The sequence below is a fragment of the Mytilus californianus genome, unplaced genomic scaffold (genome assembly GCF_021869535.1).
Source record: "Mytilus californianus isolate M0D057914Y unplaced genomic scaffold, xbMytCali1.0.p SCAF_21, whole genome shotgun sequence".
In the NCBI taxonomy this organism is placed as follows: domain Eukaryota; kingdom Metazoa; phylum Mollusca; class Bivalvia; order Mytilida; family Mytilidae; genus Mytilus; species Mytilus californianus.
The window spans coordinates 3,271,047-3,291,743 of NW_026262670.1; the positions used below are offsets into that span (position 1 = coordinate 3,271,047).

The 20,697-nt window shown below is 33.8% G+C and overlaps 1 non-coding gene across 50 annotated transcripts in view; it reads left to right on the plus strand.

The window, feature by feature from the left end:
* LOC127731838 (uncharacterized) overlaps nucleotides 1-20,697 on the plus strand; it is a 112,618-nt gene that overhangs the window by 74,999 nt on the left and 16,922 nt on the right. For all 50 annotated transcript variants that reach the window (XR_007995798.1, XR_007995791.1, XR_007995795.1 and 47 more), the window contains exons 7-10: nucleotides 2,722-2,876; nucleotides 5,146-6,366; nucleotides 7,150-7,236; nucleotides 15,044-15,124. This is a non-coding gene — a transcript (uncharacterized LOC127731838). The remainder of the gene's footprint in view (nucleotides 1-2,721; nucleotides 2,877-5,145; nucleotides 6,367-7,149; nucleotides 7,237-15,043; nucleotides 15,125-20,697) is intronic.

Here is a 20,697-nt window from a genome sequence, read left to right on the forward strand (position 1 = left end):
TGTTGAGCTAATTACAGCTTTTGTTTAAAAGACAGATTTATCAGTCTCACATATGTCATATTTATATATCACCCGTCAGTTGTTTTCAACCTTTCATAAGGTAGACAACCTGGAAAATCCAAATCTTGTACACAAATGTGTTATGCAGTCGGCAGGCTTTTGAAAATATATTGATTTCAGCTATTTTTAACACTTCTATTCTTTAAGTGATGCTTAACGATTTCCAAATGTTCAAATAGCCTTTTATTGGAATTGATATTTTTTTTTTTCTCAACATTTTAAAAGTTGTCATAGATATATCTATAAAGTCGTTAAAACATGTGTAGAATCATATTTCGAGGCTCTGTCCCCTAGGTCAAGACCAGTGACTTTGAATTAACAGGCAATTTTCAATGTTCTATATTTCGTTTGTTATTGATTAAGTTATAAAATGATAGAATTATCTCAATTGTACACACCAATGCCATACAGTACTTGCAACCTTAGGCGTTACTATTTTAGCAATCAATCTGCGGTCATCGATCAGTCGCCGATTATTTGACGTATCTGACAGATTCTATGGGTCATTGATCACCGATCATTCATTGATCAGTCAAACATACATCATTTATCATTCATCGATCAGTCAAGTTCCCATCAAACAGTAACGCCTAAGGTTGCAAGTACTGTACATATTGCTTTAAGAGTTTTCTCAACGTTAGATATCTATAGATTTTTTTCTCATGATTACTCATCGAAATCATGATTTCTTTATAGATTAAATAGTTCAGAGTGCAGAAATCCAATGAAGTGGATTTTTTTTAATTAAATTGTTTTACAGTCTTTGAAATCTTAATATAACTTAAACTTTTTGTAATCATTGCAATATGTATACAAATATGTAAATCCTTGTGCTTATAGCGCTAATCAAATGCTTTCTAAATATTCTTTTCATCAAATTGCTTCATTTGAGGAGCTTTCTAGATTGTTCAGATACATCAGACTTGTTTCAGAAATTCTGTCCCAAGTCAGGAGCCTCTAGCCTTTGTCAGTCTTGTATTATTTTTAATTTTAGTTTCTTGTGTACAATTTGGAGTTTAGTATGGCGTTCATTATCACTGAACTAGTATATATATTTGTTTAGGGGCCAGCTGGAGGACGCCTCCGGGTGCGGGAATTTCTCGCTGCATTGAAGACCTGTTGGTGACCTTCTGCTGTTGTCTGTTCTATGGTCGGGTTGTTGCCTCTTTGACACATTCCCCATTTCCATTCTCAATTTTATTAGTCTGTCTAACATATATTCCGGAACATAGTTCTGACACATTCATAAAATTTAAGACATTTTCAGAAGTTCTGAATTTTTCTGAATCAAAATGTTTTCAAGATTCAGAAAAATGCAGCAGAAATTCAGAATTGTCAGTCTCCATTCCAAAAAAGTTATATCACGTAATCACATGATTTATAACTAACTTAAAGGGTTTCAAATGTTTGGATATAAGCATTCCTGATGAAGGTTATTTATCATGCTAATCCAGAAGAGCACTTAGGACGCACGAAATTGGTATTGTTATTTTCATATCGGGATTCAAAAAGATTCAGTCATATTTTTCTTGTATTAGACAATTTCTAAAAGAATTTAGATATCTTCAGACAAATTGGGACTGTACTCAGAACTGTTTCTTCCATGATGGAACAATGTACTTACTTTTTACATTTTACCTCTTAAAAGAGGGGCGAAAGATACCAGAGGGACAGTCAAACTCATAGATCGAAAATAAACTGACAATGCCATGGCTAAAAAAGAAAGAAACAAACAGACAAATAATAGTACACAAGACACATCATAGAAAACTAAAGACTAAGCAACACAAACCCCACCAAAATGACACCATTTTTTTCTAAAATAATTTCTTTCACTATGATTTTAATAAAACAGTAAAATACTTGGTCTGTATCTTTATTAAAAGGTGAATAATTTACATATTAGTTACTAGTAGTTGTTTACATATTAAATATTTCCCCTATCCAAGCAGTTTCTTAATTGGCGTTTATCATTTTTTTTACTGTTAATGAGAGATCAGGTTTGTATTATGCATTGACTCATGGGAAGGTCTGACAGACAGGAGTTTTTTGTTCATGCTTATTATAGGTCAAAACTGTTTTAAATTGATCAATTATTAACAGATTATTGATTGACAGTGTTCATTATAAATTGTAAAAATTTCGCCAATTAAAGCCAAACAGACTAGCTAGATTATATTAAAAACATTATTTGTATATGAATTTCATATCTTTCCTCTATTGCTGTTATTTGATAGAATTTGAAAGGGTTGAACTGTGACCTTTAGCTGATTATTTACTTGTCTATTGGTTTGTGGTGAATTGTTGTCTCAATATCTATCATAACACATCCGCTCATTTGTTTTTTGTTATAGAGAACGTGTAGAGCTTTAACAAGGGTGATTTATTTTCATACCTAAAATGTCACATTAATATATTCCTAAAATTGCTTAAGTAATGCCATATACATAAAATAAAATGTATAAGATGGTATCATGAATCTGTCTCCCATAAAATAGTAACAGTACAATTATTACATGTTCTAATAACATTGCAATGCTGGTGAAAGTAAAGACAGCTCGTAATGTGTTTTTCATTATTCCGTTCAACTACAAATAACTTGCACATCTTTATGAGACTTAAATAAATGGTGATTGAAATCGGTATTCTATTTCTTTGTAGATTTATTCCAGTTATGGATGGACTCAATCCATTGCTACAGTAGACTGGAAGAGGACAAAAGTAATTCTGCTGACAGCAAGACATCAGATGATCTTGATCCACCAGTAGTTATTGTTGGTACTTGGAAAGATGCTGTGACCTCTGATGTAGAAGAGGTATTGAAAATCTCCAAATGTTTATGGGTTGCAAGCACACTTCTACTGTTCTTTCATTTTTGTACAGGACCATTATGTTTTACTGATAGTGTAATCTAATCAGATCAACATTTTGACAATATCTAATGCATACCTGTCAACCTATGCAAATGAAAATGCAGGTCATGACCTGCATTGAAGAATCAAATCTTAGGTCATAAAGCGAACGAACTTTTTACAGCTGAATTTAAGTATTTAGGGGACATGTCGTTATATTTTAAATCCAACAGTTTCCAAAATATGTTCGCATGATGAATTTCTAATAGAAAATAGGCTTTAATTTCATTTGTTCATTGCATAAGCCATTGACATATTTATGTGTTCAATATACTGTATTATGTCAAACCTAACTATACCCCATCTCCTAGTTTGATTTAGAGTATTAACTTAATTCTCAAGCTACAGTGCTTGATATCATTTATCATTATTCACCGTTGGACGTGATTTTTATTTCTCAGTATGTATCATGCTGTGTAACAAATATAAAAGAGAGTGATTATTATAATGTAATAAAATAATTAAGCATTCAAAGGAACTGAAGATAAAAAAATTAATTTTCAAAATATTGTTTTCATAGTTCTAAGGTAGAAAAATAAAAGAATATAATATTCTGATATGTATTTGCATTCAATTCGTTCTAAGATTTAATCTTTTTACAAATATAAATCATAAAATTAAGGAGTATATTGTGAAAGGTGACAAAAAAGGGAAAGTAACTCAAATTTGTTGTCAAACAATTTTAAAATAGACAAAATTATTTATGACCTTAAGCTACGGTAATTGGTGTTAATTAACAGTGTGTTTGACACCAAAGCTGTCAAGTGAAGCCATGCACTTAATTGGTCATTGTTGATAAATATTCCAAATCAACTTCACAAATAATACATGATGGTCTTGAAGTATAAATTCTGCGTACTGACGCTGTTTATCATCTTAATAACGTGTTAAAGTGTTCTTTTTTTTGTCTTTATTAATATTACTTTTACTGTTTGGTCTGTTTTTGGTGATATATATATGTGACGTGGCTCTGTACTTATGCATCCCGTCATTGTGTTGTTTGTATTATTTTTCATTTTTACTTGTGTGCTTTGTCCGTGTGACTTTTTATGTTTCTTTGATACATATGACGTGTCTCTGTACTTTAAACATCCCGCCATTGTGTTATTGTTCTATTATAATTTTTGCATACTTTGAACGACAAAATTATTTTATATCTCTACCTGTGTGACGTTTACATTCTGACGTGAAACGCGCGATTCTACGCCAGAGTTAATGTTAAAATTACTATTCGGTCCCAGTGCTTAAAATCCCTCAATCCTTTATGGGTTGGTTTAGCATACATAAATAATATACAAAAATAAGTTAGCAATGAACGAGGTTGTTAAATGTGATATATGATTTTTTGTGCTTCTTTGTTAAATACTTGTTTGTTTTTGTTGTGATTAAGATTGTATCGATATCACGGTGTTGACTGCTGTACCCCTATTTTGACATTTTTACCTATTATGTCTGTTTTATTCACGCATCGTTGTCAATATAATGAAATTGGATGCGACTGTCATACAAGTGAGAGGTTTAGCGCTTTAAAACCAGGTTCAATCCACCATTTTCTACATAAGAAAATGCCTGTACCAAGTCAGGAATATGACAGTTGTTGTCCATTCGTTTGATGTGTTTGTGCTTTTGATTTTGCCATTTGATTAGGGACTTTCCATTTTGAATTTTCCTCAGAGTTCAGTATTTTTGTGATTTAACTTTTCACTTAATTTGACAGTTAACACAGCTATTTGAACTTCTTGTCTAGGAAGAATTGCGAATTTGCCTGGTATTTCAAAGGAAAATCACTTTAAGGACAATCTAAAGGCTCCCTTATTTCAAAACGGGTTATTTTCCAAATTCACAGGTTATTTGACGACCCAGAGGATATTTAAACCATCCCGGGTAGGGGGTGAAATTCTCGGGTGTGACCCGCAGGATACGGGTCAGTTGACAGGTATGATAATGAAATAACTTTATCAGTTTAAAGTGTTATCAGGAATAGCAAATCCTTTATCACATTTTAAAAAAGTTGTGTTCTTACGATAATTTATTTAATATAATATAGTTAAATGATTATCATATATGTTTATATACATGTAGCTTTAGTATTTACTTCATGTTTTCAAATATGTTCAAAGCATTCATATATTTGTAAAGACCAAACAAACAAACAAGCATATTTTTTTTGTAGATTGACGATGCATGCCGAGAAAACATTTTTAAGTTTACGAAGAATATGTCAGAAGATGAACTAAAACATATAAGGCAAGAATACTTCATTTCCAATACAGAAGATGACCCCAGTGTATTCCAGCAAATCCGAGAAGACATCCTAAGCTTAGCTAGAAAAATAAAAACGTGGAACAAAGTTTACCCCTTAAAATTTATTCAGCTGGAAAAACGACTTCAAGAGAAAAAGAAGGAGTTACCAATTATTTCCTTTCATGAAATTAAGCACATCTCTACTAATACACCTAATCCACTAAATGATGAGGAACTCAGATTGTTCCTGGAATTTCACCATGAGATCAGAGCTTTAGTTTATTTCAAAGATCTGTCTTCTTATATTATTTTAGACACACAGTGGTTGTCTGATGCTTTTAAATGTATAGTCACAGCTAAGAAATTTAGAGCTTTTAGTACTAAAAATAGAACAAAATGGGATGAATTGTATAGCAGAGGCAAATTACATAGTGAGGTTTTAGACGACATATTTAGAAAAAGTGAAAACATTTTTGCCAAACACAAGGATCACATCCTGAACGTAATGGAGAAATTTGATATCATTATACGTCCTAACATATCAGAAACTCAAAGAGACGCTGGTGATGACAAACCTCTCTATTATGTACCTTGTATGATTAAATCAGAACCTGAGTGTGATATATACGAAATGTTTAATGTTACAGAAAACACATGTAATAAGTCCACCTGGTTATGTTATAAGTTTAGGTTTCTTCCACCTCATTTAATGAATCATTTAATTGCGTCACTGTGCAGGAAATATAAAGTTGCAGAAGTTGTCACGAAGGAACAGAAAAGACAAATTGCTCTCTTCAGAGATTCAGCTGTCTTTGAGTTACAGAAAACGACAAAATTAGCAAAATTGCATATACTGAAATGTCCGAATTGGATTCAAATTCAGGTTTGGCAATTTGAGAAAGGACGTCATATGTACAAATACATTGACGACTTTGTGACAGAGGAAATTGTCAAGATAATAAGCACAAGATTTAAGATGTCTAATGTGAAATTTAAGAAAAAGTGGGAATGTGGCCAAACAAGACCAGAGTCTGTAACAGGATTGTTTGACTATCCTGAAGATCAGGATACAAAATATTATTGTGAGACATGTAGAATTGCACATGAGTTCACAGGTGAATGGTCAGATCTACAATATAGAACAGTTGATGTAAGTAAAAGATTTATCAATGTTTGGTGAGTTTTACAAGGAAAATTTGTAATAAGATGGTACATTGGTTAACCTCTTTTAGTCCTTCCATTAATCCATCCAATAAAATGTTTTCCTAGCTTTTCTCAGGCACTAACGTTAAGAGAAATTTACATCTTAATAGTTATTTGTTGATTTAAACAATTTTTCACTTTCACATTAATTGTTTATCGTGATCCAGTTTGATATAAACATATATTTTTACACATTTCAACCATATATTATGTATATGACACATGTTTTTCTCTCTTTCTAAAAAGTGTCAATTAGAGTTCCATGAAATTTGCTATACCGCGTGATACCTTTTCAAATATGATACTCATCATCTCCGTCTCTGTATTTACCAAATACTTATCTATTGATATGAAAATAGTTAGAAAAAGCTCACAGTTCAACTTGTCCATGTTGTTTCCTCCAGAAAACTGAAGCAAGACATGTATTTTACTTCAGAATCAGGCAGCAGTGATGTCCTCAACCTCCTTTTCTTAGTTCGGATGGTCTAAAGACCAAACAAAGAACTGGCAAGAGATAAACTGAATATTTCAGAAACTAACTGTGAAAACTTAACTATAATCTGCTTGTAGAAATACAAGATGCTCTATCTATGCAATCATTGTAATAACATGTAAGTTGTAATATGTTTCCATAATAGTTCATACATTTAAGTAGAGTGCTGTTTTAATTATATATAAGGTAAGGGGGATCATCTGATAGTGGTACATTTTATTTTCTAAATTATTGTAGTTGTTACAGAGTTCTGCAAACGTTCCAATATCTAATCCTTACACAGAAAGCTCAAGTCAAATCCAAACTACGGTTCAATCCACCAAGGTAAAAAGCTACTATTTTATAGCATGGAAGTTATCCTTATGTTGATATTTGTATAACTAGCAGTAAGTATTATGTTGATATTTGTATAACTAGCAGTAAGTATTATGTTGATATTTGTATAACTAGCAGTAAGTATTATGTTATGTATACATGATGATGTAAGATAGATTAATTATTACTTGTATTACTTCAGACCTAATTTCTGACAAAATTATACATTCGTCAAATCGAGCAACTTTTATTTAGCATGTTTAGATTGACAATAAATAATATGAAATATTTCTTGCTGTTGAAATGCAAACTATTCAGACAGTGGATTCAAGATAATCCAAACTGAGCATTTTAGCTAATCTGACAATGTAAGCTATTGCTATGGTTTTGCGTCTTTTTCCCTCGTTCTGAATGTAAAAAAGATTTTCCTCTTTTTAAAGAAAAATGTGCGGCCAAAATGAACCAAACTCCAATCATTGTCTTTACTTATAAATTTATTTACCTTTTCAGTTAAAATCTATAAGGAGTCTGGGGTTTAAAATTTTAATGACGGGCTTGTTTGAAACTTAAGCAGAGGACTTTTCATCATAAAGGTAGCACATCTTTGAAGAAAAATGTAGCTTTTTTTAATTTACCCATTTTACTAATTCTTGTATACGCCAAAGAATTTAGACATAATTGCATGCTTGAATTGGTTGATTATTCAACCTACATGTATGTTTATCAAAATAGAATGAAAGAAAATGATAGGGGCCAGCCTCATTGACATATTTTTATACGACCGCAAAATATTTTTTGCATCGTATAATGCTATGATGTCTTCGTCTGCGTCGTCGTCCGAAGACACATTTGGTTTCTGGACAATAACTTAAGTTTAAGTGAATGGATCTCTATGGAATTTTACCAGAAGGTTCAATACCTCAAAAAGAAGGTTTGGATCGAATTTGGGGGTTATGGTACCAACAGTTATGGGATTAGGGGCCAAAAAGGGGCAAAAAAAAGCATTTTTGTAGTTTCCGCACACTAATATGTGTGTTAGTGTATGGATCTCTCTGAAATTGTACCACAAGGATCCATATCACAAAGGGAAGGCTGGGATTGAGTTTGGGGGTAATTGCCCTAAACGTTCAGGAATAAGGGGCAACAAAGGGGCCAAAAACAAGCATTTTTCTAGTTTCCAGACTATAACTTGTGTTTAAGTGTATGGATCTCTCTAAAATTGTACTACAATGTTCCATACCACAAAAGGGAAGGCTGGGACTGAGTTTGGGGGTAATTACTTCAAAGGGGGGGTCAAAAAATTGGGGAATTTTTTTTGTCTAAATTTTTTGGGGGATTCATTTTTTGTCTTCAAAATTTTTGAAATCTTCAATTGCACAGTATTGCGCAATAGCAAGAAATCTTCAATTGCACAGTACTGCGCAATAGGAAGAAATTTTCATTTGCACAGTATTGTGCAATAGCAAGAAATCTTCAATTGGACAGTATTGCCCAATAGCACAGTATTGCACAATAGCACAGTATTGCGCAATAGCAAGAAATCTTCAACTGCACAGTATTGCGCAATAGCAAGAAATCTTCAATTGTACAGTATTGCGCAATAGCAAGAAATCTTCAATTGTACAGTATTTCGCAATAGCACAGTATTGCACAATAGCAAGAAATCTTCAATTGCACAGTATTGCGCAGTAGCAAGAAATCTTCAATTGAAAACAAATACAAATATTTCAACCAATTTCAATGGGATTAATTAAGTCTTTAATTTTGGGGGGGTTCTAACCTTGTATAATTTTTTGAGATAATGGGCCCGATTTTTAAATTGGTTTACATTGAGGTCAAAAGGGTCCCAAATTAAACTTTCAAAAACTGAATTATTGCGGCTGTATCATGTATGGTTTGCTGAGTCTTATTATACATTTAGATTTTGTTAATTTGGGCCCTGTTTTCAAATTAGTCCATATTGAGGTTTGAAGGGCCCAAAATTAAACTTTGTTTGATTTCAACCAAAATTAAATTTTGGGTGTTTTTAGCTCACCTGGCCTAAAGGGCCAAGTGAGCTTTTCTCATCACTTGGCGTCCGACGTCGTCCCTCTTCCTTCGTCCGTCGTCCGTCGTTGTTAACTTTTACAAAAATCTTCTTCTCTGAAACTACTCGGGCAAATTTAACCAAACTTGGCCACAATCATCATTGGGGTATCTAGTTTAAAAATATATCCGGTGACCCTTCCAACCAACCAAGATGGCCGCCATGGCTAAAAATAGAACATAGGGGTAAAATGTCGATTTTGGCTTATATCTCTGAAACCAAAGCATTTAGGGCAAATCTGACATGGAATAAAATTGTTTATCAGATCAAGATCTATCTGCTCTGAAATTTTCAGATGAATCGAACAACCCGTCGTTGGGTTGCTGCCCCTGAATTGGTAATTTTAAGAAAATTTTGCAGTTTTCGATTATTATGTTGTGAATATTATTATAGATACAGATAAACTGTAAACACCAATAATGTTCAGCAAAGTAATTTCTACAAATAAGTCAACATGACTAAAATGGTCAGTTGACCCCTTAAGGAGTTATTGCCCTTTATAGTCAATTTTTAACAATTTTTCGTAAATTTTTGTAATCTTTTACAAAAATCTTCTCCTCTGAAACTACTAAGACAAATGTAACTAAACTTGTCCACAATCATCATTAGGGTATGTAGTGTTAAAAATGTGTCCGATGACCCTGCCCGCGAACCAAGATGGCCCACATGGCTAAAAATAGTACACAGGGTAAAATGCAGTTTTTTGCTCATACCTCTGAAACCAAAGCATTTAGAGCAAATCTGACATGGAATAAAATTGTTCATTAGGTCGAGATCTATCTGCCATGAAATTTTCAGACTAATCAGGCAACCCGTTGTTGGGTTGCTACCCCTGAATTGGTAATTTTAAGAAAATTTTGCAGCATTTGGTTTTTATCTTGAATATTATTATAGATAGAGATAAACTGTAAACAGCAATAATGTACAGCAAAGTAAGACCTACAAATAAGTCAACACGATCAAAATGGTCAATTGACCCCTTAAGGAGTTATTGCCCTGTATAGTCAATTTTTAACAATTTTCATAAATTTTTAAAATTTTTGTAAATTTTTACAAAATATTTTCCACTGTAACTACTGGGCCAAGTTCATTATAGATAAAGGTAATTGTAAGCAGCTAGAATGTTCAGTAAAGTAAGATCTACAAACACATCACCATAACCAAAACACAATTTTGTAATGAATCCATCTGTGTCCTTTGTTTAATATGCACATAGACCAAGGTGAGCGACAAAGGCTCTTAAGAGCCTCTAATTTTATATGCTAAATCTAATCATGTTGTTTTTAGGCAGTTAAGCTGCCTTATGCTAGCACCCTAGATTTGTGTTCTTCCTAACGAATGCTGAAAAAAGTGCCATTGTTGTAATCTAGCAGGCTAATATGTTATTTATAACTAATTGGACATTTTTTTCATTCTTTTAATTCTGGAATACAAAAAATATGACCAGAATAACCTTAAATGATCGTCGAACGACGCATAATATTTGAAGTTGCACATAGGAAATAGTGCTCAATAGAAATCCGTACTTAGTTTATTATCCCCTGTGCTTTTGGCTAAGATGGCAAAGAACAATTGTATGAAATATTTCATCGCCGAAAATCTGTAATTACAAGTCGTTTATATTTTCCAAATGACAAACTGCGCAGGAATATTGTTCATGTACACCAAATCTCTATGATAGAGGGAATAAAGTTATATATAGTACACATGTAGTCTAGGTTGGCGGTAATTTTAACTTACACGAAACGTAAGTTCGTTTGATTCTGATGATAGAAAGTCCGATTAAGCGAAAGTACTCTTAATCATGATATTCTTTTAGTTTAAGAAGATTGTGATTATTTAATTGATTTCAATTAAATGTATGCACATTTAAATTCCTTTCTTTTATTAAATTATTCCGTTTATCACTGAACTTGTTGTTATTTTATGAATGAAAAACCGGAAATCGACGTAATTAATGTCGACCAATCAGGTCGATGTTTTAAGAAATGCGGAATAACTCGTCCCAGAGACAAGTCGGACCAAGTCCACTCGGACCGTCTAAGAAAACTACTCGGACCCCTTGTCAGATTAACTTAGGGTCTCATAAAATGTAAGACTAACATGTCTAGCGGAGCCATCAATCTTTCGTTTGTGCATTGGGAACTATTTAGGGGTATTTTGAGGGGCCTAAAGAAGGGAGGGGTTTACTGTAGAACCCTATGGGATTTTATTTTCAAATGACTATTTATACTCGAAAATAGTATGTGATAGACACGCGTGGTCTTCAGTAATGAGAACAGGACAATGAAACAAATAAAATAAAATATAGGGTGAGTCCCTGGGGGTCATCCCACCCCCTTTCAATTTGAAAATGTTCTTTTATCCGTTGTAAACGGTCGCGATCCCCACCCCTAAACCATATATATATACTTGTATGGGACAATAAAACAAATCAAATGAAAATTTGGGGGAATCCCTGGCGTCACCCCACCCCCTTCTGTTTCAGAACTTGTAAACGGTCGATATCCCCACCCCTAAACCATATATATTCATGTATGTGACAATATAACAAATTAAATGAAATATAGGGGGAGTCCCTGGGGTCACCCCACCCCCTCATGTTTGAGAACTTGGAAGCGGTCGAGATCCCCACCCCTAAACCATATATATTAATATATGGGACAATATAACAAATCAAATGAAATATAGGGGGAGTCCCTGGGGTCACCCCACCCCCTCTTGTTTGAGAACTTGGAAACGGTCGAGATCCCCACCCCTAAACCATATATATTAATGTATGGGACAATATAACAAATCAAATGAAATATAGGGGGAGTCCCTGGGGTCACCCCACCCCCTCTTGTTTGAGAACTTGGAAACGGTCGAGATCCCCACCCCTAAACCATATATATTAATGTATGGGACAATATAACAAATCAAATGAAATATATGTTGTTTTTAAAATACTTGGTATTGACTATACAAATGCCATAAATGCTCCATTTTGTGAATCCTTATACAAATTTAAGAAATATATACAAACCAAGCTATCAATATTGTTTATTAGCTGTTGGAAAAAACAAATAGATAAATTTTCAGACAGTAAACTGAAAACCTACCTTTTATACAAAACAAATTTTGGTTTTGAAAAATATCTAACATTGATCAAGAATTTTGAACTTAGAAGAAGTTTTACTAAATTACGTGTATCTTCTCATAGATTACAAATAGAATTAGGTAGATATCAGGGTATTCCCCGAATTAACAGAATATGTAATAAATGTTCTTCCAATACTGTCGAAGATGAGGCTCATTTTCTATTTGATTGTAACAAATTTGAGGATGATAGAAATTGTATGTTAGCTAGTATTGCAAAATATAATTCTTATTTTAATCATATGAGCAGTCAAAGCAAAATTATCTGGTTATTTAGTGTAGAAAATGTTGAGTTACTTAAAATAATATGTAATTTTATATACAAACATCTTCCTTAGTGAAGATTAGTTAAAGGAAATCTATGTGTGTATATACATTTGATTGGACATAGAAAATTATATTCATCTGAATATCACAAACATACTAGCCGATTAAAAAAAAAAAAAAAATTGTTAAGATATATTATTTATTCAAATGTTCTCTTATATCCTTGAGGCATCGTCCCCTGGTATCAACTGCATTCAAGTTACCTATGATGCTTCCTTGTTTGCTTTTGATACAGGTAGGAAAGAGACATTTACACACATTTTACATGCCTATGGCCCATAAGGTATCGCCCCCTGGTGTCAGCTGCCTTTAGGAAACCATCATGCTTTCCTATTTGCTGCTGACACAGGATGAGTCATGGACATGCTTAATTTCTACTTTCTTTTTGGCTAATTATTATATATTTAATTGATCCAACTTTTTGTGTACTATACATATGTGGATATCTATTTTTCTTTTTTTCTTTTTGGGCTGCTTGTTTGTTATCTATATCAACCACACTTGCAATAAAATGCATTAGTATTAAAAAACCACATACTATAGATTCTTTATCTACGTATTCTTTAAGAACTTAAATAGTTCTCGTTTAACTTTTTTTTTTTTTTTTTATCTCATTGTTTGTATTGTATTATGAAAAATTATTGATGTTGTAATGTTTATGCCCTTTGGGGCCCATAATTGGAAATAAAATATCTTATCTTATCTTATCTTATCTTATAGGGGGAGTCCCTGGGGTCACCCCACCCCCTATTGTTTGAGAACTTGTAAACGGTTGAAATCCCCACTCCTAAACCATATATATTCATGTATGGGACAATATAACAAATCAAATGAAATATAGGGGGAGTCCCTGGGGTCAACCCAGCCCCTCCTGTTTGAGAACTTGTAAACGGTCCCCACTCCTAAACCATATTTATTCCTGTTTGTCATTTCAAAATAATTTGAATGATATACAGGGTCAATCTCCTAGGCGTCACATTATGTGACATATGCATATCACTTTACTAGACCAAACCAATGTGTACTGGACTTTGCCCAATATCAGGCGACCATGGGAATGACGAATTATGGGAGCTTTGTTTGGGAGACTTCGTAACAGCATCCTGTTACAATTATTTCTTGTTTATTATAAAATTTTATTGATGCAAAAAATGAGTCTAGGTAAATTGAATTTACTTTAGTTATTTTTTGAATTATTTCTGGGCCTATAAAAATTTTCATTTATGGCTCATTTTAAAGAAAACATATAAATCTTTCAAGCAGTGTACGTAAAGTCCAAGAATGTTTGACCAATTGTTTTATTTGACCGGAGAACCTGAGATCACCCCCAGTTTTTGGTGGGGTTCGTGTTGCTTAGTCTTCAGTTTTCTATGTTGTGTCATCTGTACTATTATTTGTCTGTTTGTCTTTTTATTTTTGGCCATGGCGATGTCAGTTTGTTTTCGATCTATGAATTTGACTGTCCCTCTGGTATCTTTCGTCCCTCTTTTATAATCACCTGTCATTTTATTCCAAACTTGGTATGGAGTGATATCACGGACTTGGGGTGAAGGTGGGGGTCATTTACATTTACTATGGTCAGGGCAGTCAGACCTCACCTTTGATCCCTGTAGTAGTAAATATTTGTCTGATTTGTGTCTCATAACTTTTGTACTGTAGAACCCAAACTCAGTGTTCCTTCCAGGGAAGCAAGTCCATTCATACAATTACGTCAACTTGTACCACTAAAAGTCAACTGGTACCAACGTTAACTACCAACTAGAACACCTGCAATCATTGCGAACTTGTACCACTGCAGACTCACCATTAAAAATATACATTGATATATGCGTTGCTTTAGAAAATCTTGATAAAATATTAATTAATTTGCCTTAATAATCAATTCATTAAATAAACATAAATGTACAATATACGAATGTTTAATGTTTGTTCTTTCAAATCTGAAAAAAAAATTTGAAGCAACACTGCCACAGTTTTCATAATTACGTTTGCCTTGGTTTTTGGTTAACTGCCTGCAGCGCTTACAGTGCTTTGATTAAGATCTTTGATCACATTTATTTTGTGTCAGAAACCTATATTATGTTAAAAATTTGATCACAATCCAAATTCAGACAGTATCAAGCTTGAATATTGTGTCCAAACTTGCCTTAACTCTTCAGGGTTTAACCTCTGCGGTCGTATCAGGCTGCGCTCAGCGAATCATTTTATCATGATGGTTACCAATATTTTCTATTGATAATGAATGACATGCTTGTATATTTGAAGGTATTTGTCCGGGTCCAAGCTGGTGAGAGAGTATTTTCAAATGCCAATGAAGGGGCAACAGGAACAGCCAGTTCGGCAGGGGTATGTAACACCACAATGTAATTTCATGCCAAATTCAGTTCCCAAAAATGAAAATAAATGAATTGGGAGATGTTCAGTCTTGCGTTTGTTTAGTTTGTTGAGAAAGTGTAACGTTTGAATCGTCAAGTTGTATGTAATTCCCCTTTTTTAGCTCACCTGACCTGAAAGGTCAAGTGAGCTTTTCTCATCACTTTGCGTCCGTCGTCCGTCGTCCTGCGTCCGTCGTCCGTCGTCCGTAAACTTTTACAAAAATCTTCTCCTCTGAAACTACTGGGCCAAATTTGACCAAACTTGGCCACAATCATCATTGGGGTATCTAGTTTAAAAAATGTGTCCGGTGACCCGGCCAACCAACCAAGATGGCCGCCATGGCTAAAAATAGAACATAGGGGTAAAATGTAGATTTTGGCATATATCTCTGAAACCAAAGCATTTAGAGCAAATCTGACATGGGGTAAAATTGTTTATCAGGTCAAGATCTATCTGCCCTGAAATTTTCAGATGAATCGGACAACCCGTTGTTGGGTTGCTGCCCCTGAATTGGTAATTTTAAGGAAATTTTGCCGTTTTTGGTTATTATCTTGAATATTATTATAGATAGAGATAAACTGTAAACAGCAATAATGTTCAGCAAAGTAAGATCTACAAATAAGTCGACATGACCAAAATGGTCAGTTGACCCCTTAAGGAGTTATTGCCCTTTATAGTCAATTTTTAACCATTTTTCGTAAATTTTTGTAATCTTTTACAAAAATCTTCTCCTCTGAAACTACTAAGACAAATTTAACCAAACTTGTCCACAATCATCATTAGAGTATCTAGTTTAAAAAATTTGTCCGATGACCCCGCCCGCAAACCAAGATGGCCGACATGGCTAAAAAAAAGTACATAGGGTAAAATGCAGTTTTGGGCTCATATCTCTGAAACCAAAGCATTTAGAGCAAATCTGATGATGATAAAATTGTTCATTAGGTCAAGATCTATCTGCCCTGAAATTTTCAGACCAATCAGGCAACCCGTTGTTGGGTTGCTGCCCCTGAATTGGTAATTTTAAGGAAATTTTGCCGTTTTTGGTTATTATCTTGAATATTATTATAGATAGAGATAAACTGTAAACAGCAATAATGTTCAGCAAAGTAAGATCTACAAATAAGTCAACATGACCAAAATGGTCAGTTGACCCCTTAAGGAGTTATTGCCCTTTATAGTCAATTTTTAACCATTTTTCGTAAATTTTTGTAATTTTTTACAAAAATCTTCTCCTCTGAAACTACTAAGACAAATTTAACCAAACTTGTCCACAATCATCATTAGGGTATCTAGTTTAAAAAATGTGTCCGATGACCCTGCTCGCGAACCAAGATGGCTGACATGGCTAAAAAATAGTACATAGGGTAAAATGCAGTTTTTGTCGAGCCTGCGACTTTTGTCGCAGAAAGCTCGACATAGGGATAGCGATCCGGCGGCGGCGGCGGCGTTAGCTAACTTCTTAAAAGCTTTATATTTTAGAAGATGGAAGACCTGGATGCTTCATACTTTGTATATGGATGCCTCATGTTACGAAGTTTCAGTCAGTCACATGTCCAATGTCCTTGACCTCATTTTCATGGTTCAGTGACTACTTGAAAAAAAAGTTCAGATTTTTTGTAATGTTAAATTCTCTCTTATTATAAGTAATAGGATAACTATATTTGGTATGTGCGTACCTTGCAAGGTCCTCATGCCCGTCAGACAGTTTTCACTTGACCTTGACCTCATTTCATGGATCAGTGAACAAGGTTAAGTTTTCGTGGTCAAGTCCATATCTCAGATACTATAAGCAATAGGTCTAGTATATTCGGTGTATGGAAGGACTGTAAGGTGTACATGTCCAACTGGCAGGTGTCATCTGACCTTGACCTCATTTTCATGGTTCAGTGGTTATAGTTAAGTTTTTGTGTTTTGGTCTGTTTTTCTTATACTGTATGCAATAGGTCTACTATATTTGGTGTATGGAATGATTGTAAGGTGTACATGTCTAGCTGGCAGGTGTCATCTGACCTTGACCTCATTTTCATGGTTCAGTGGTCAAAGTTAAGTTTTTGAGTTTTGGTCTTTTTTTCTAATACTGCATGCAATAGGTCAGCTATATTTGGTGTATGGAATGATTGTAAGGTGTACATGTCTAGCTGGCAGGTGTCATCTTACCTTGACCTCATTTTCATGGTTCAGTGGTCAAAGTTAAGTTTTTGAGTTTTGGTCTTTTTTTCTAATACTATATGCAATAGTTCAACTATATTTGGTGTATGGAAATATTTTATGATCTATATGTCAGTCACGCAGGTTTTATTTGACCTTGACCTCATTTTCAAGGTTCATTGCTCAGTGTTAAGTTTTTGTGTTTTCGTCTGTTTTTCTTAAACTATAAGCAATAGGTCAACTATATTTGTTGTATGGAAGAATTGTTAGCTGTACATGCCTGCCTAGCATGGTTCATCTGACCTTGACCTCATTTTCATGGTTCATTGGTCAATGTTTAGTTTACTTGGTTAATGTTAAGTTTATGTGACAGTTGTAATAAAGCTTTATATTTAGGACTATCAACATAATATCAATGATTAGTAAAGAAGGCGAGACATTTCAGCGTGTGCACTCTTGTTGGCTCATATCTCTGAAACCAAAGCATTTAGAGCAAATCTGATGAGAATAAAATTGTTCATTAGGTCAAGATCTATCTGCCCTGAAATTTTCAGACCAATCAGGCAACACGTTGTTGGGTTGCTGCCCCTGAATTGGTAATTTTAAGAAAATTTTGCAGCTTTTGGTTATTATCTTGAATATTATTATAGATAGAGATAAACTGTAAACAGCAATAATGTACAGCAAAGTTAGATCTACAAATAAGGCAACATGACCAAAATTGTCAATTGACCCCTTAAGGAGTTATTGCCCTTTATAGTCAATTTTTTACAATTTTCATAAATTTTGTAAATTTTTGTAAATTTTTACAAAGTATTTTCCACTGTAATTACCGGGCCAAGTTCATTATAGATAGAGATAGTAGTAAGGAGCAAGAATGTTCAGTAAAGTAAGATCTACAAACACATCACCATCACCAAAACACAATTTTGTCATGAATCCATCTGTGTCCTTTGTTTAATATGCACATAGACCAAGGTGAGCGACACAGGCTCTTTAGAGCCTCTAGTTTTATTTACCCTGGAGTTTGGTAGTTTTGTTATACTTTTTTAGCTCACCTGGCCCACAGGGCCAAGTGAGCTTTTCTCACACTTGGCGTCCGTCGATGTTAACTTTGAAAAAAAATCTTCTCCTGTGAAACTACTGGGCCAAATTTAACCAAACTTAGCCACAATCATCATTGGGGTATCTAGTTTAAAAAATGTGTCCGGTGACCCGGCTTACCAACCAAAATGGCCGCCATGGCTAAAATTAGAACATAGGGGTAAAATGTAGATTTTGGCTTATATCTCTGAAACCAAAGTATTTAGAGTAAATCTAACAGAGGTAAAATTGTTTATCAGGTCAAGATCTATCTGCCCTGAAGTTTTCAGATGAATAGAACAACCCGTTGTTGGGTTGCTGCCCCTGAATTGGTAATTTTAAGGAATTTTTGCCGTTTTAGGTTATTATCTTGAATATTATTATAGATAGAGATAAACTGTAAACAACAATAATGTTCAGCAAAGTAAGATCTACAAATAAGTCAAATGACCAAAATAATCAGTTGACCCCTTAAGGAGTTATTGCCCTTTATAGTCAATTTTTAACAATTTTTTCGTAAATTTTTGTAATCTTTTACAAAATTCTTCTCCTCTGAAACTACTGAGACAAATTCAACCAAACTTGTCCACAATCATTATTAGAGTATCTAGTTTAAAAAATGTGTCCGATGACCCTGCATGTGAACCAAGATGGCCGACATGGCTAAAAATAGTACATAGGGTAAAATGCAGTTTTTATACGACCGCAAAAAAATGTTTTTGCGATCGTATATTGGTATCACGTCGTCGTCCGAAGACATTTGGTTTTCGCACAATAACTTTAGTATAAGTAAATAGAAATCTATGAAAATTAAACACAAGGTTTATGACCACAAAAGGAAAGTTGGGATTGATTTTGGGAGTTTTGGTCCCAACAGTTTAGGAGGGGCCAACAAAGGGCCCCAAATAAGCATTTTTCTTGGTTTTCGCACAATAACTTTAGTATAAGTAAATAGAAATCTATGAAATTTAAATACAAGGTTTATGACCACAAAAGAAAAGTTGGGATTGATTTTGGGAGTTTTGGTCCCAACAGTTTAGGAATTAGGGGCCAACAAAGGGCCCCAAATAAGCATTTTTCTTGGTTTTCGCACAATAACTTTAGTATAAGTAAATAGAAATCTATGAAATTTAAATACAAGGTTTATGACCACAAAAGGAAGGTTGGGATTGATTTCGGGGGTTTTGGTTCCAACAGTTTAGGAATTAGAGGCCAAAAGGGTCCAAAATTAAACTTTGTTTGATTTCATCAAAAGTTGAATTATTGGGGTTTTTTGATATGCCGAATCTTACCGTGTATTTAGATTCTTAATTTTTGGTCCCGTTTTCAAATTGGTCTACATTAAGGTCCAAATGGTCCAAAATTAAACTTAGTTTGATTTTAACAAAAATTAAATTCTTGGGGTTCTTTGATATGCTGAATCTAAACATGTACTTAGATTTTTGATTAAGGGCCCAGTTTTCAAGTTGGTCAAAATCAGGGTCCAAAATTAAACTTTGTTTGATTTCTACAAAAATTGAATACATGGGGTTCTTTGATATGCTGAATCTAACCATGTATTTAGATTTTTGATATTTGGGCCCAGTTATCAAATTGGTCTACATTGAGGTCTAAAGGGTCCAAAATTGAACTTTATTTGATTTCATCAAAAATTGAATTCTTGGGGTTCTTTGATATGTTGAATCTAACCATGTATTTAGATTTTGGATATTGGACCATAATAGGTAAATGTCCAATTTAAAATTTTTAAGTTCTTAGACCACATTCATTCTGTGTCAGAAACCTCTGCTGTGTCAACTATTTAATCACAATCCAAATTCAGAGCTGTATCAAGCTTGAATGTTGTGTCCATACTTGCCCCAACTGTTCAGGGTTCGACCTCTGGGGTCATATCAAGCTGCGTCCTGCGGAGCATTTTATTGGCTCATATCTCTGAAACAAAAGCATTTAGAGCATATCTGACATGGAGTAAAATTGTTCATTAGGTCAAGATCTATCTGTCCTGAAATTTTCAGACCAATCAGGCAACCCATTGTTGGGTTGCTACCCCTGAATCAGTAATTTTAGGAAAATTTTGCAGCTTTTGGTTATTATCTTCAATATTATTATAGATAGAGATAAACTGTAAACAGCAATAATGTGCAGCAAAGTAAGACCTACAAATAAGTCAACATGACCAAAATGATCAATTGACCCCTTAAGGAGTTATTGCCTTTTATAGTCAATTTTTAACAATTGTCATAAATTTTGTAAATTTTTGTAAATTTTTACAAAATATTTTCCTCTGTAACTACTGGGCCAAGTTCATTACA